Consider the following 16,626-nt stretch of genomic DNA (forward strand, 5'->3'; position numbering starts at 1 on the left):
TGGCAATAAAAGGTTAAATAACCCAAGACAAAAAAGTTTATGCTTTCCTTTTGAGAATAAGAATTTATGCTGATATGTTGGCATAATGTAAGGTTTGTTTTTGTACACTATATAGCCAAAAGTATTCATGGTAGCACTTTCTTTTACGCCTCGGTAACAAAGGGGTAATAGTAGGGTAACAACGGGCAAACAAAAATGATTCTTTGTGATCCTATTTGGGGTTTTTCTGTTCTTAATAATTTCATGTGGCTAGCACCTATACCTCAGAAGACATGAGAGCTCCAAATGTTTGAAAAAATAAGATGGTTTAAAAAACACAAAAGAAATTTCAACCCTTCAGTGACCTGTAATTTGGAAAATGTTCATAGTATGAAAGTGCACATTCCAAATATTGTTTTTGAAATAATACTGTTATTATACAAGGAAAATTTTATTATAACACCTGTTGGCATGCCTCGCCAAAATGTACCCACCTCAGTGTGTAATCCTGTAACAACTCCATGAAGGCTATCCTTGAGCTGTCAGTGGCATAAGTGCAATACTGCTGTCTAATCACCACAACACATTGAGTTAAACCTTCAAAAACCTTTTCCAACTTTCTGGTAAATACTTTGCGGGGTTTGGACAGCTTGCGCTGGAAGCAGCAGTGGCGAGGCTGCAGCTGAAAGCTGTGGCTGGTCAAAAACAGGAGGTGGGTATTGGATTACACAGGTAATGAAGCTGATGGAGTCAACATATCTCCTAACTTGGAGATTTTTCATGTTTAAATGTCTTTCTAATTGTGCTTCTTGGAGAGCAAGAGAACTCAATTCAGTTCAATTCAATTTTATTTTATTTATACAGCGCCAAATCACAACAACAGGTGCCTCAAGGCACTTTTTATTGTAAGGTAGACCCTAACCAACCACATCTAAGTCTTTGAAGAGCATTTACAATATATTTTGCATAAATTACAGTTAATGACCCCAAATGTGTTATTTCATACCTGCGATCGCTTTAATTTAAAATACGTGTATCACTTGTCAGTGCATGTGATTGTTTCTATATGACTATAATATTGATAAGTGCATGTTTGTGTCATGCCTTCCCACCCTCTTTAATCCCTGAAATAGAGTGACGATCATGAAAAACCCTCCACCCTCCTCTACTTGGGCTTATGCCCAATTAATTCCTTTCACCTCAAATTATTATTCACATCATTCACTTCACAATCAAAAGCTGTATCCCCTCTTTCTTCTATTACCTCTCTCAATTATCCCATTCTTTTTCCATAGTCATAAGTGCTATTTTCCTAAGAAACAGAGAGAAAAATGGATAGAGGCCCCTCCTACATAACCAGCTCCAGTTTGACTTCATCATCTGTTCTCCACACAGTTGGAGAAGAGTTTTGTTAAATATCTTATTACAATTTGATTCACTCTGTTTAAACTCAGGATAAATGTTATATATGTTCACAAGACAACTTTTTAACTTGACAAAATATCATATATCATATCACATATCATAACATATATTTTATAGTCTCAGTTTTCTATGGAGGCTGAACTGCACTTGTATATACTGTATATAAAGTACATAAATAATGCCAGACTGGGAGTGGGCTCCATCGGAAAAAATGTTGTCTGGAATATAAGAAGTATATGTAGTGATTCAAACTGCAGGGGAATCGGGGACCCGATCCTCAGGAGGGACCAATTTTTGACGCAGCGTGTTTTGGGGTTTGAAGGCCACAGAGATGCGGTGCTTAGAAAAAATGTGTCTCAACTGTTCTGATACTCCTAACACATACGGGATCACTAAGGGTTTTCACTTAGGCAGCAGTTGACCTGTTTATAATGTTGAGGAAACCTGCAGCCAGCTGAGACTGAAGAAGTCACTTGGATGAGTAATGAAACATTTCTCCCACTGAAAACGCTACGTCCAGATGAACAGAATCAACTTTTTGGGATTTACTTATGATGATTGAGCATGCATCAAGTTTATTAGAAAAGACTGGATACATTTTCATATACAGATGATACCCAGCTTTATTTATATATGAGACTAAACAATGAACACCAATTAAACTACAGTTAAATTACAGGCATGTCTTAACCTCCTAAGACCTGAACTCTTTCATGGCATTCATTTTTAATTTCTCTTTGCTATTTGGGGTGATTGGGACCTGATGAATGTAAAAACAAATCTTTTTACCTGATGTAGTTTCTGAGAAGAGGATATCAGGCCATGGTAGAGCAAAATTTAGTATTGTGGTTTAGAAAACCCAAAATTTGATGTCCACATATGTAGACGCCAGGTCCTAGGGGGTTAAAGAGTTAAAAAGCTGGATGATCTCTCATTTTCTGCCTTTAAAGTCAGACAAAACTGAGGTTATCGTAAAATCAAGCCAGATACTTACTCTAGATGGCATTACTTTGCTCTCCAGTAAGACTGTCAGGAATCTTTGAGTTATTTCTGATCAGAATATGCCCTTCAATATTCAATATTAAATAAAAATGTAGGACTGCTTTCTTGCATTTGCACAATATCTCTAAAATGAGAAACATCCTGTCTGAAAAACTAGTTAATTACACCAAACCCAGACTACTGCCCTTCATTGTTTTTCAGGCTGTTCTACAAGTTCCTTAAAAAGACTTCAGTTGATCCAGAATTCTGTAGTTACAGTACTGACAGGGACTAGAAAAAGAGACCATATTTCTCTCATATTAGCCCATATCTGTTTTAACTGGCTACTTGTTACCGTTTCTCTTCTCCCCATCTAACTAATGTCCTAAGAAACTCCTCTAACAGACCCAAAAATACAGGTATAAATAATGCACACAAAAATACTACAGGGAGTGCAGAATTATTAGGCAAATGAGTATTTTGTCCACATCATCCTCTTCATGCATGTTGTCTTACTCCAAGCTGTATAGGCTCGAAAGCCTACTACCAATTAAGCATATTAGGTGATGTGCATCTCTGTAATGAGAAGGGGTGTGGTCTAATGACATCAACACCCTATATCAGGTGTGCATAATTATTTGGCAACGTCCTTTCCTTTGGCAAAATGGGTCAAAAGAAGGACTTGACAGGCTCAGAAAAGTCAAAAATAGTGAGATATCTTGCAGAGGGATGCAGCAGTCTCAAAATTGCAAAGCTTCTGAAGCGTGATCATCGAACAATCAAGCGTTTCATTCAAAATAGTCAACAGGGTCGCAAGAAGCGTGTGGAAAAACCAAGGAGCAAAATAACTGCCCATGAACTGAGAAAAGTCAAGCGTGCAGCTGCCAAGATGCCACTTGCCACCAGTTTGGCCATATTTCAGAGCTGCAACATCACTGGAGTGCCCAAAAGCACAAGGTGTGCAATACTCAGAGACATGGCCAAGGTAAGAAAGGCTGAAAGACGACCACCACTGAACAAGACACACAAGCTGAAACGTCAAGACTGGGCCAAGAAATATCTCGAGACTGATTTTTCTAAGGTTTTATGGACTGATGAAATGAGAGTGAGTCTTGATGGGCCAGATGGATGGGCCCGTGGCTGGATTGGTAAAGGGCAGAGAGCTCCAGTCCGACTCAGACGCCAGCAAGGTGGAGGTGGAGTACTGGTTTGGGCTGGTATCATCAAAGATGAGCTTGTGGGGCCTTTTCGGGTTGAGGATGGAGTCAAGCTTAACTCCCAGTCCTACTGCCAGTTTCTGGAAGACACCTTCTTCAAGCAGTGGTACAGGACGAAGTCTGCATCCTTCAAGAAAAACATGATTTTCATGCAGGACAATGCTCCATCACACGCGTCCAAGTACTCCACAGCGTGGCTGGCAAGAAAGGGTATAAAAGAAGAAAAACTAATGACATGGCCACCTTGTTCACCTGATCTGAACCCCATTGAGAACCTGTGGTCCATCATCAAATGTGAGATTTACAAGGAGGGAAAACAGTACACCTCTCTGAACAGTGTCTGGGAGGCTGTGGTTGCTGCTGCACGCAATGTTGATGGTGAACAGATCAAAACACTGACAGAATCCATGGATGGCAGGCTTTTGAGTGTCCTTGCAAAGAAAGGTGGATATATTGGTCGCTGATTTGTTTTTGTTTTGTTTTTGAATGTCAGAAATGTATATTTGTGAATGTGGAGATGTTATATTGGTTTCACTGGTAAAAATAAATAATTGAAATGGGTATATATTTGTTTTTTGTCAAGTTGCCTAATAATTGTGCACAGTAATAGTCACCTGCACACACAGATATCCCCCTAAAATAGCTAAAACTAAAAACAAACTAAAAACTACTTCCAAAAACATTCAGCTTTGATATTAATGAGTTTTTTGGGTTCATTGAAAACATGGTTGTTGTTCAATAATAAAATTATTCCTCAAAAATACAACTTGCCTAATAATTCTGCACTCCCTGTATATTATATTATAATATTAGTATTTTTTTCTTTCATTATTTATACCTTAAAAGTGTCAGTTTCAAAGTAATTCATTTTAGTCAACAATATTTAAACAACTGCAGTGAAAACTCCATCTCATTTCATGTTTCCTTTCTGTTCACGTCGCCTCTTTAGTTTGAAGTTTTTCCTATAAGTTGTGGAATCCTTGCTAAGCCACGCTGAGCTGACCGATTATTCCTCTCGAGTTCTGCCTCTGCTGCTGCACTTTGAAGTCCCACATTCATTCTTCTGTCCTTTTATTGGTGTCTCTGTCACTCACTCACAGCTAATACCATAATGATGTAAAAATGCAGAGGAGGAGGGGATTGAAATTAGAGCCCTATCTTTCTCTCTTGTTGTGTTTAATACCTCTTATTCTGAGAGCAGTCAGGACATAAGGGAGCTCTGAATGTGGGATAAGGTCACTCCATCTGCCACTGAGCATAACAGATGAAGGGAAAAGTGGCTCAAGTGAAGGAGTGTAATCCGTGAAAGAGGGCTAATATCAATGAAGTGAGATGTGAGATGAATAATAATAAAAAGAAACGGATTCTTGAGTTTTAATTAGAATGGGCCAAGAAATTCTACACAACCCTCGTCTTTGTTTAGCTTGAAGTTTAACGTGTTGGGAAACCTCAACAAGAGAAGAGCATGCTGAAAGCAAATGAGAGGCTGTTTACAGATAAATCCATTACCATTTCTCATTAATCAATTAACCCATTCATTGATAAAGAAAAGACTAATTAACTCTTGGTTAAAAGGCCATAAGGGGTTTGTGTCAGGCGAGCAGCTGCAGAGTGGGAGCGTGTTGAGAGGACAGAGCAAAAAAGCACCTTAAAATATTCATTTTCTTCTATTTTAAAATGCCTCTTTTTTTCTAGGATGGATTGAGATGGCAGTAAAGACTTTTTATTTTTAAAGTAGAGACCTGTATAATATTCCTGTCTGTCCTTTTATAGGACATGCTAACTTGTACATTGCCTCAAGAATGAGCAAATGACAATATAAAAGAGTGACGGCGTAACTCCAGTTCTTCCTATTACAATTTTAATTTTTTTTTTACAATATTAAAATTTTCCATTTGTGTGGGCTACCATGTTGCACTTTTGGAGCCAGAGTCTGCATAGTAGTGACTTGAGTGTTATGTACCGTATGAAGTGGGCAGGATTGGAGGACCCAGAACGTAGACTCATAGGCAGAACTTAACTCAAAAAAGTTGATTCTGTTCATCTGGACGTAGCGTTTTCAGTGGGAGAAATGTTTCATCATCACCCAAGTGACTTCTTCAGTCTCAGCTGACTGCAGGTTTGCCCAATCTTATAAACAGTACATTTTCATAGTGACTGAAACCAGCCCACTGAAGGAACAATGGGCTGTGAGGTCAGTTCCTTGATCATTAATATGTAAATCGTCATGACCATTGATCAACAACGATTGATCAAAGCTCACTGATCAAAGACCACTGATCGATGGCCATGAGTACCATTCACAGAGAGTTGGGAAAATGCTGCAATCACAGCATTGTAAGATGGCGAAAAGTGTACCCTTAGGCGCTCTCCTCTATTCAGAGACTGTCTTTCCCTTTTCCTGTAAGCTGTCATTGCAGAACAGAACCAACTTTTTGGGATTTACTTACCTGGATGATTGAGCATGCATCAAGATGCTGGATGTAATAATACAAAGACCAATGTGAAAGAAAGTAAAATAACAGGCAGAACACACAGTCGGAGAATGAGAGAGATCATAGGACAGAGACGCAGACAGTAAATATGAGAGGGAATGAGGGCAAAGAAGAAACACCTGGGGAACACAGCCGGCAACAATCTAACAGATGAGACAGGTGGAAGCAAAATTGAACATACTGCACACCAGACAGCAGACTATCAAAGTAAAACAGGAAACATGGGGAACACACAGACACTGAGACGCAGAATAATGAATCCCAGCCAGGGAACAGAGGGAGGAGAGAGTGAGGGACGCGAGGCAGAATGAGAGAACAAGGGGTGAGACACAGAGTCCTTGAAAAATCCAAAGTTACTTTAAATATGTGCTGTCAGCTTTAATCTCGTTAAAATGACATTAATGCCATAACCACATTAACGCGGCAACTCTCCATTAGCGAGTTAGCACGACGCTAACCCGTTAATGACCTAACCGCGTTAACGAGTTGACATGGCATGCTAACTCGCTGACGGAGATCTGCCGCGTTAATGCGGTTATGGCATTAATGTCATTTTAACGAGATTAACGCTGACAGCACTAATTTAAATATCATTAATCTGGAAATGAAATGTTGTCCATTGAGATTTTAACACAAGACTGCGGATGATTTTAAACTGAAGATCCATTACACTTACGAAGCACTCTCTTGCCTGGTAATATGGAAACTTTAAATAAAACAACAGGTTTCAAACACAACAGCAGAAGTTTTCATAGAAGTGTAATTTGTTCTTTTCATTTAACAACAGGACCCAGAGTCCACACTATTATCAACAGATACCTTCACCCTGGTGAAAAATTGAGTAAGGGAGACCATCAAGAGCAAGCCTGGGTCTAGAGCAGGAGTGTCAAACATCCAGCCTGCAGGGCAGGAGTGGGACTTTATTTTGATTGGTACACCATGCAGCCAATCACATGCAAAGACTGACTGGAATCAGACATTCCAAGACAGCAAGTGTAGTGGTCCAGGCCATAACTGCATTTCAGTGATATTGGAGTTTGCAAAGCTGAGTGCAGGATTTAAAAATTAGGAGCAGAATAAAGTGATTCCTATTTTTATTTTCAGTCATTTTCCATTGTGGGTGACAAAAGATTTCAAACTAGTCCAGGCCTTAAACCTAATGTGTGTTCTCTCTAGTAGTAGGAAATCCATTAAAAATAAGGCTCATATAAAAACACTGAATTAAAAATTGCTTTCTTGAAAAAGAGTAAAGTTACAGTTCTGTACTGAATATTACATAAACTATATGCAAAGTGTCCTTGAATGGCAGAGATGCAGAAATGTGTGCATGTAGCACAGAGGCATGGCTCAGTGTGTCTAAATGAGTCTCACAGACCTGAATGTGCGCTTGAAGCCATTTATAATTCTTAACTTGTTTAAACTGCTGATCACCACACACAAGCACATTCATAGGTTTATTTTCATAAGTTTTACAGCTTTTCCTACTGATAAAAACCTCCCTTATGGCCATTCATATTACACCAAGTAATTAGGCAATAAACCTGTTGGGGACGGGGTCGGTATCCTGGTATCCCCTTGGCTTGCTGCCTGCACGTTAAGGATTTTTCTGGTGGATGAAAGGCTTTGTTACTCGTGCCTTCAGGTCAGGGAACAGGTCCTGAGTGTCATTTGTGCAAAGACATGATGATGTGGTGCTTTGCATTTGATAGTTTGATTTTAAGAAAAGTCTGGGGTTTTCTGAATGTACATTAAGATTTTTGTATTCGTGTTTAAGGTTTTGAGAAAATGGGTGGATGTTTCACAAATTGTTTTAGCAATACAGAAAAACTGTAATTGGTTAGTAATTTTAACCTTGTTTTTTCCCAGGAACCAACTCAACGTACATTTTATATGACAAACCTCACTGTGTTCAAAAAAATCTTAGAAATATGGTATCTAACCAGATTCTTACTCTGGATGGCATTACCTTGGCCTTCAGTAACACTGTGAGGAACCTTCATTTTTGACCAAGACATGTCCTTCAGTGCACATATTAAACAAATATGTAAAACTGTTTTCTTCCATTTGTGCAATATCTTTAAAATTAGAAATATCCTGTCTCAGAGCGACGCTGAAAAACTAGTTCGTGCATTTATTACTTCTAGGCTGGACTCCTGAAATTCATTAATATCCGGATGTCCAAAAACTCCCTGAAAAGCCTTCAGTTGATCCAAAATGCTGCAGCAAGAGTCCTGACAGGGACTAGAAAGAGAGAGCATATTTCTCCTGTTTTGGCTTCCCTTCATTGGCTTCCTGTTAAATCCAGAACTGAATTCAAAATCCTGCTCCTCACATAGAAGGTCTTAAATAATCAGGCCCCATCTTATCTTAATGACCTTGTAGTACCATATCACCCTATTAGAGCACTTCGCTCTCACACTGCAGGCCTACTTGTTGTTCCTAGAGTATTTAAAAGTAGAATGGGAGGGAGAGCCTTCAGTTTTCAGGCCCCTCTTCTGTGGAACCAGCTTCCAGTTTGGATTCAGGAGACAGACACTATCTCTACTTTTAAGATTACTTTTTGCTAAAGCATATAGTTAGGGCTGGATAAGGTGACCCTGAATCCTCCCTTAGTTATGCTGCAATAGACGTAGGCTGCTGGGGGACTGGAGTTTTTCCTTTTCCTTTTCAGTCACCTTTTTCAATCACTATGTATTAACAGACCTCTCTGCATTGAATCGTATCTGTTATTAACCTCTGTCTCTCTTCCACATCATGTCTTTATCCTGTCTTCCTTCTCTCACCCCAACCAATCGCAGCAGATGGCCGCTCCTCCCTGAGCCTGTAGGTTAGCAGCACTTGCAGTTTTAAATCACTTGATGTTTGCACACACATTCATAGAAATCTTGCAATACAGTGCTTTTCCTAACACATTGCTGATTTGTTTGCAGCAAACGTGGTTCTTTCAGTCTATATTATAGACTTAATATACTTAATAACTGTTATTATTTTTTGTAAATGACAGTGTAATCTTGGCAGCACGGTGGTGCTGTGGTTAGCACTGTTGTCTCACAGCAAGAAGGTCCTGAGTTTTGACTCCACCATCTGGCGGGGGTCTTTCTATGTGGAGTTTGCATGTTCTCCCACAGTACTCTGGCTCCCTCCCACAGTCAAAATACTTTTAGTTAGTGGGCTTAGGTTAATTTAAAAACTTGATTGGGTAATTTGTGCTCAGTGTCTTTCACCTGGGCCACTTCAGTTGGAGGAGGCCGGGATTGAACCTTCCAAATAGCAGTTGTTTATTTATTATTTATAACTAATTAAAATATTTGAATTAATAAAACTACCATAAAATCTTAGCTTCTTACATCATTTGGCATTGTATATTACTTTAATATTTGAAATGTTAAAAATATTAAATTATGCATTTTTTTTAACATAACTGTATTCTCAGTGTCCATTACACATTCATTTGTCAGTGCTCTATGTTTGAAAACTCAGACATTTTAAGCTCCAGTCCAGTCACATTATGTGAGCAGATCTCCGACTAGGCCGGATATGACTGGATTAGCTGTTCCCTGCCCTTTGTACACCAGGACACCAGATCAAACCACACATGCGGCTATATATATGCCTACACAATATGAGGTTATTGTGCATATGCTAAGATGTGCATGTACATGTAGGGAGCAGAAGGGCTGAACAACAACACAGAACAAAAAGAGAGAGGTGGGAAGCTGAGTAGTCACTCAATCAGCCCCATCTCAGTCCTTCTAGGCTTGGACAGATGGCCAGATCAAAAGAGAAACATGAAGTTAAAATCAAAGGTGGGATTAGTTCTGAGTGAAAGAGGTGGGCATGGGACATTTTAGAAAGAGCCATGGGGACTTGAGGAGATGATTTTCAGTGCTCAGAAGAGATCTTCTGCTTTGTAACCTGTATTCAAAATACAAAAGTAATTACTTTATTGGATTTTCAACTTGTTTTCTGGAAGGTTTTACTATAATTATCACAACAATACTTTGTATTTAGATGTAAATGTAAAGGTTATTTCCAAGAAAATCCAAGCCTACAAATTCAAAGGAAAATCTGTTTGTTGGAATAACCGACTGGGTGATTATTCTAACACAACACATTAACACAGCACACAAACATTATATGGCTGAGATAAAGGAGCTTGGAGTCAGTGGGGTAGTTAGGTTGAAGCACTGTGTTGCCCCTCAAATGAAATACTATTTTAATACATGGCAGATCCTGAGATATGCCCAGATGATTTTACTAAATATTTCAAATAAAATGCAATTTTAATATATTTAGTAAAATCATCTGTGCCACTTCACAGAAGGGCAAAAAAATTCTGCCTGTTTTGTTGGTGCTATGAACACTATTGCAATAATGAGCCAATGACAGAAAGAAACCAAGGACTTAATGAAATCTTTATTTTTTCACTTATCAAAAGTTATTAAAACATCCCCCTTTCACAAATGAAAGATTTCTTTTTGATGATAAGGAAACTCTTTGTGCGATTTCTGTTTGAAAACATAAAAAACATACAAACCTGTAACTAAACTTAAAAAAAAAACAAAAAAAACCAACAACTCTTGTCATAGTTTAGTCCAAAATTAATCAGTCAGTTTATTTTGTTTTTTTCCCAGGCTCCATCTGAAAAGATTAAGTTCTGTGTCATCAAATATCTCATGTGACGGTGTAATGTTTTCTCATAAAGACAAAAGACATACTAAGAAAAAAGTACGCTGTCTATGACGCTTAAAACTGGGGTGTCAGTGGAAGTCTGTAGTTTTGAAGCTGTTGATTTTCCTTTCTTTTATATAGCTAATAGTAGTGTCTGTCATTTTTACTTGAATAAGTGTTCAAATAATCAGAATGATCCAGGTGACACTGTGGATAATGATCATTTTATCATCTTTTTACAGCCTGTTCATCAGCATTTATAATATAAGTTAAATACATGGAAAGAAGAAATCTCAGATGTGTTCCCTTTCTTTTGAGTAACAACAAAGTGGTTTGAAAGTTTGAAGTTTTTTTGTCATGAATGTAAAGTCTATTAAAGCATTTATGTTGTCACCAGTTTAGTTCAGCAGGTGAGCAGAGACACATGTGCCACATGGCCAGAAGGTAGCAGCCCGAGTTTGAGTCCGACTTGCAGCCCTTTGCTGTCTTGAGACTTAACCCTCTCAGGCTCAAATTAAACTTTTTGTTGCTAATGCACAACCAAGACCTGCAGTGGTACTTCTAGGTAAAGAAAACTCATAAAATATGTATGTGGGGTAATCAGGTTGTTAGTTTTTAACTGTTGCAAATCGGCAACGCCTGCCTCGAGAGGGTTAAATATAAAGCGCAAATATATACTGACCCACTGACTTTACCTAAATCTAAAGTCCTAATCTGCAGTGTCTGGTGGGGTGCCTCCAAATTTTTTTCATAGGGGTGGGGATACAGCAAAAAAGAGGGGGTGTGCCTGATTAATATAACAGGTACTGTGTATTTTCTGACACTGGCAAGTTTTTTCTTAGGTCTTTCTTTTTTGAGTCCTTCATATTGTTTCTGTTGTGGTTTTGAATCCCTAACCCAGCGACATCTCTGTGTCTCTCATGGGTGTCTCTGGGTCTTGGTTAATGTTTCTGTGAAGACTCTTTGCATACTGCTGCAAATTTGTCATATAAATGCTTTATATCTGTTCTTAATGTGAGTATTTTACTGTAAATATTAACTGTTTCAGGCCTTTTGTTACAAAATTAATGTCAGAAAAAGCGTGCTTGTGTTTTCATTCAGTCTTTTAAACTTCAAAACAAATTTAATCTTAATTTCCTTTATAAATGTTATTTTTTGTATGATTTCAATAACTGTTGCTAAATATTTGAAAGGGATTTTTTTTCTATTAAGACAGAATTTCTTTGGCAAAATAGTTTTGTGTTTGTTCACTGTGGAAAAACAAAAATGTAGAGCTCTTTAGATCTGTAGTAATCTGTAGATAAAAAGCAATATACATGAGCAACACAATCTCTCTGTGTGCTGATCCATGTGAGAACGCTTGTCCCTCAGCATATGCATATATTAGCCTAGCTACTGAAAAGGCAGAGTCCTTTTCCCCCTGTTATGCAAATAACACCAGCTCTTAAAATTGTATGAGTGAGAATTAAATGTGAATTAAATAATGCTTTGTTCTTTTCTTTCCATTCAAATCCCCACGCCATTGCCATGCCTGTTATGAGATTGACAAGACAAGAAGTGACATAAATACCATGGCCAGCATTCAATCCAATTATGTAGCGTGGCCCGCCTCAATACCTGCTAGCCACGGAGTGCTGCATTGGCGTCCTTGTATTCAGAATGTCTAAGAAATAAGACTAGCTGCATTCATCTTCAAGCCTAGCACTGACCTTGCTCTCTTCTCCGCAGCTAGCTCTGAGTCATAGCCCTCAAGTCTATACTCAACCCCTCAGCCTAGCTTAATCCAGGCCTCTGGACAAGGACGCACCTTGTCCAGAGGCCTGGATTCACTGTGAACTGCTCAAAGGGGCCAAGCCAGCTGGAGAAGTTATTAGCCATTTATAAAAATATGCACAGAGCACTAAGACAGGAATTGTTGTATATGTGGAAAATTTTTGTCTTTCTGTTCAATCAGTGGGCACATTTCGCAGGAAATCAGGTTTGGGCTGTGAGATGATTAAAAACTGATGATAATTTAGCATTTTCTGCAACACATGGTCACCTGAGCAGTCACATTTTTAACTATACACTGCTTTATTCTATACACCGCTATACACTACTGTCACGTGACCCAACTGACTTCAAGTGTTTTATCTAGCTCACATCTCTGACCGATTTAGAATCACTTAATCTAACATGAATGTGTTTGGGACTGTGGGAGGAAATCAGAACACCCAGAGGAAACCCACACAGGCACAGTGAGAACCAACAATGTCCACACATATAGCCCACAGCTGGTTGGCCTTCTTGCTGTGAGGCAACACAGGTAATCACCACACAACCGCAGCATTTGAGAGTGAGAATAAGATTGCCTTTTGGCAAATGCAATCCCTTTTTTGGTTTACACAGCAGGCAACAAAAGCAATCTAGGAAAGCAATCTTGAAACTATCATCTAATGACTCTTATCAAAGTTGTTTATTTGCTTTGTTAAATTTATATTTATTTGAAAATACTGACTAAAGTAGCTGTCTGGCCGGGGGCAGTGTGGAGTGCAAAGTTTGCATGTTTGGGTACTCCAGCTTTCTCCCACAGTCCAAAGACTTGGAGATAAATTATCTGAATTTCAGGAGCGGGGACATGCCTCCAAACAGGAAGTAACTAAACTCAGAATCGCTAACAGACAAAAAACTTGACAAGAAAGCACAGTGGATATCATCAAATTAACACCAAAAACAGAACCCAGAAAGCTAAAACTAAGGAGGGCTGAAATTTAAATGCTAAGCACAGAGTAAAAGCCAAACAACAAAAAACAAATGATAAAACACTAAGACATTAGAACTATGCAGAGAACCCAAAACTGGAACTCAGACCTCAGACTCAGAATCAAAACCCCCCAATAGTCCAAACACAGAAACGCTGGGGCAGCGACCCAGAACCACGACACAGTGCTCTGGCTGTGAGCCTTGCAAAAGTGTCTGAAGTTTTAGCAAAATAATTTTTTTATGATTTAACAAATAAACAATACTGTATTTCTCACCACACAGAATCAAAGTAATTGACCACCACTCATCTGTAATGTATACTAAACTGTTTACTTGTGATTTCTGATGTCCAAATTATTTTTTACCAGGATGTCTTTGGTAGTAACTGTTATACACAAACAGACAATGCTTTAGGAGCTCAAAAACAAAGAAAAACAGAATAAGTGTCTAAATATTGAGAGAAAAAAATAGAGATATAGAAAATAGGAAAAAAAATGAAATAAAATTCATGTCATGATAGAGAAATAGACAAAAATTGAATAGAAATTTAGTTTGTTCCAGTTTGTTCCAAAATTGAGAAAAATAGGTAAATGGGACTAAAACAGAGACAGAAAACCTTTCACATTTACAGCCATACATAGTTTAGACTTGCCAATTAACCTAAACCCACTAACTGCGTGTTTTTGGACCGTGGGAAGAAGTCTGGGCACCCAGAGGAAATCCACACAGGTACAGGGAGAACATATTATTTTCACCAATTTAATTCTGAAATGACAGCAACACCCTTGGAGATGCCCAACATTAATATTCCCACATTCATGGAAAAATTCAGGAAAAAAAATGAACTCAGCTATTTTAACTGTTTCTTTGATATGATGTTAATTACACTGAAGCAGGTGTTTAGTACATGTACACATTACCTACCTACAATGCAGCGGTGCTCTCAGTACGCTAGTCTGGTTTGCTTTGGTTCTGAAGAAACACTGTCCAATGCAATGATGTAAACACTGGGTCACGTTCCTAATTCCACTGAAAAAAACTAAATCTAAACTCAGTTTGACAGCAAAGTTGTTCCCCCTCCTCATTTCCCCAGTAGAGCTTGGCTTGTGTTTGCACCCCTTTTAATCTCAGGCATTTACAAGCACCCCTCTAAACAACCTACCAGGTGTGTTAAGCCTCCTGCTGAAGGGCTGTAGAATGTTGAGACTCCAATATGATTAGTGCAAAATGGGCTGTGAATAGAAGAATGAAAGCTTTTATAATGTGAAAGACTGTTAGCACAGTGATGTGCTGGTCTGAGCTCCCATGACCAATCTACAACTAATGAGCATTCAGTGAGCGTGCCCTGTGTCACAAGTGTGATGGAGACACTGAGGCAAGAATTTCTCATATTTGTCAGTAACATGAGCTAAGTGCTTTGGTCAAGTTTTGATTTTATTGTATGAATTCAATATGCCAAGAATATTTGTACACTGTCTTCTGGTTGATAGAAATTCATGGGGCTGGACAATAGTAAGTGAGGATTTTATAGTAAGATGTTTATTTTATGTCTGTGAAGGTTCTCAGTCGTCCTGGTAGTCTAAGGAGCTTTTTGTGAAATCTGTTTACCTGCTCTCATTTGCTGTTTTAGCTCTTTGGCGGTTGTTGAAATAGTTTTGTGAGCTTTAAACTGAGATTCTGACCTTTATGACAAAATGCATCTATACTTAAAAATTGATTCAGTCCCTACTCCCGAGTGCCAGTGATTCTTCTCCAAAATAGTGCAGCTCAGTTGGTATTTACAATTTGTAAATCATTCCATAATCCAATTTGTCTGCTGCTCAGCCACTCCCTTAAATAATGGCTCTTGACAGGGTCATTACAGGCAGGTGTGTGATTGCCAGCAGGTGTATGTAACAAAAATTTCAAAAAGTTCCACCACTGCACAAAAACTAGCACACACAGACACACATGCACACACACAAACTAGGATAGCAGAGGAACGAGATGGAGAGACAGTGTTTTCTTGTCTTCCACAGCATGTCTTTGTCCCCTCTTCATCCTTACCTTACCTTGCAATATAAAGTATCTTGATGCAACAATGTATATAAATAAAACTGAACTGAATTGTTTGCCTTAGGATTTCATTGTTGCTATGTGCAGATGTTGTAGCCCTGTCGGCTTATCAAGTCACAGTGTACAACCACAGTAGACAGATGTTGTTAACTGACAGAGGTTGTTAACCTCATTATCAAGTACATTTCATGACACACACACACACACACAAAACACAACAAGACTGCTGATTTGTTTATTTGCATTTTTTCTCTTCCAGGTGCTGTTTGTTTATTTTATGTTTTTTCTCACAGGTTCAGAGGTTGGTGACCCGTTGTGCTTTTTTTCTTATGGTATTTCTTCTTTTTTCATCCACTTTCTTTTTTCTTTCTGTCTTTTTTCAGCTCTGACATTGTTATTTTCCATATGCATCAATGTAAATAATAATAATATAAATTAATACATAAATAGATAAATAAAAGAAAAACAAAAGCAAGGAGAGTTTATAGAGTGTTTCTTGGAAAAACGTGTTTGGCACAACAGTGCATTCGGATCATAATTCTAAATGCAAAAGCTGCAAGAGGCTTTAAAAAGGCTCAATCATGTTAATTATGTTGTTTTTTCCAAACTAAGTTAAAGAACAATTTGTACCAAAGCAGATGAGAGGATATTTTTTCTGTCTCTTAACAATATAAACACAGTCCATTTTACTTTAATTAAAGCTGTCACCAAAATGTAAATGTAATGGTGAAACAGAATTTACAACCCAACAAAAAGTTGATTTATAATCACTTTATAACAATGTTCTAACTGAATATAGTCTGCTGTCGGCCATTGACGGTAACATGCTTTTGATTTGCTCTCTATAGCGCTCCTGTACTGTAAACAAACAACCATGATTATTGGACCAGAATAGGAAACTGAGATGGTACATGAGCTCCTGGCTTGCAGCTAACATACACCAGCAGACATTCAGCTCAGAAAGGTAAAATTAGCTAATATTCTCTAACAATCTAGTCCGAAAAAGGTAACATTTTTAGGCTGTTTAGAGAACAAACCAACACTTTTTTCTTCTTTTTTCT

At 38.3% G+C, this 16,626-nt stretch overlaps 1 long non-coding RNA gene across 1 annotated transcript; it reads left to right on the forward strand.

Moving 5' to 3' along the window:
- Positions 1-1,607: 1,607 nt before the first annotated feature.
- Positions 1,608-16,492, forward strand: LOC120729382. Its single transcript, XR_005694924.1, has 3 exons — positions 1,608-1,828; positions 10,868-10,870; positions 16,482-16,492. It is a non-coding gene; the product is annotated as an uncharacterized LOC120729382 (long non-coding RNA).
- The last annotated feature ends 134 nt before the right edge of the window (positions 16,493-16,626 follow it).

Source organism: Simochromis diagramma, unplaced genomic scaffold, assembly GCF_900408965.1.
Source record: "Simochromis diagramma unplaced genomic scaffold, fSimDia1.1 OVJJ01000293.1, whole genome shotgun sequence".
NCBI lineage: Eukaryota > Metazoa > Chordata > Actinopteri > Cichliformes > Cichlidae > Simochromis > Simochromis diagramma.